The sequence below is a fragment of the Mus caroli genome, unplaced genomic scaffold, assembly GCF_978045245.1.
Source record: "Mus caroli unplaced genomic scaffold, Mus_caroli_1 scaffold_1, whole genome shotgun sequence".
Classification (NCBI taxonomy): domain Eukaryota; kingdom Metazoa; phylum Chordata; class Mammalia; order Rodentia; family Muridae; genus Mus; species Mus caroli.
This window is the reverse complement of record NW_028227256.1, coordinates 188,295,016-188,296,233: the sequence shown is the minus strand read 5'-3', so window position 1 is coordinate 188,296,233 and position 1,218 is coordinate 188,295,016. Positions and strand designations below refer to the sequence as shown.

The 1,218-nt window shown below is 52.5% G+C and overlaps 1 pseudogene; it reads left to right on the top strand.

Moving 5' to 3' along the window:
- Positions 1–592: 592 nt before the first annotated feature.
- On the top strand, positions 593–875 carry LOC147006297 (signal recognition particle RNA; annotated as a pseudogene).
- The last annotated feature ends 343 nt before the right edge of the window (positions 876–1,218 follow it).

Here is a 1,218-nt window from a genome sequence, read left to right as displayed (position 1 = left end):
TGCACCATCCTTCCAGGTGGCCAGCTATTGGGTGGCCGTGGTTGGGACAGAAGACATCTCCTACAGGCTCATGCATGTCAGCACCAGCTAGCGGTGTTGTTTCACAAGGCTGGGGACTCTAGGAGCTGGAGGATGCGGGTCAGTGGGGTAGACCTCGAGCCTCACTTCCTGTCCTCTCTGCCTCCACATCTGGGGAGCCCACCAACTGTGCATGTCAGGCATGCCCGGTTCTCTGTTTTCCTTTGCTTTGCTCCTGATCATCCATCTCTGTGGGGCTGACGCTGATGGCCTGAGTCCCAGATGTCCACCATCTTCTGTCCCGAAGTGTCTTGGTCTGTGTTGGATGTAAAGTGATTGCAAAGTTTACACGACATGTGCCACAGGAGAGCATCGCCTGCAGCGCTGGAGGTGGAGAAGCCTAGGTGGAAGTGCTGAAGTACTGTGTCTGGTCAGAGCCCACCCCTGCCTAGTTCACAGACAACAGTCTCACATGAGAGAGGGCACAAGGGAGCTGCAGGATTCAGTTCTCAGGGCCTTAGCACCGACCAAAATGCCACTTCCACATTAGAGGCAAGGCAAGAATTTTAGGGAGGCCGGCGCGGTGGCGCACGCCTGTAGTTCCAGCTACTCCGGAGGCTGAGACTGGAGGATCGCTTGAGTCCAGGAGTTTGGGACTGTATTGCGCTATGCTGATTGGGTGTCTGCACTAAGATCGGCATCAATATGGTGACCTCCCGGAAGCAGGGGACCACCAGGTTGCCTAAGGAGGGGTGAACCGGCCCAGGTCGGAAACGGAGCAGGTCAAAAATTTTAGGGGGGGCTTAAACATTCATTGTAAAGCATACAGTGTGCTTACACTTTCAAAAGGTTATTTTGATCCAGCAAATAATGTACTCATGAGTTTAAGATGTGAATAAAAGCAAATACAAATCACAGTGTGCCGTGGATGCCTGCTGTCCCTCCATCTTCAGAGTGACAGCCCTGTTGTCTTGTGTCTCTTTTGGGCTTTTAATTCACGTTAGCCTCTGCTTGCTACTTGTGTTTTCTCTCCTCCCGCATCTGAGAGCAGTGAGATGCTGATGCTGTGTAGTTTGTTTGGGTTTGCTGTGTCAGAGGCTCAGTCCTCTGTGAGGTGTTGGCTAGGTGGCATGACTCTTAAGAGCTGGCATTGGGAAAGGTCTGAGGTCACTGGAGCAATGGCCTCCAGGTATTAAGGGA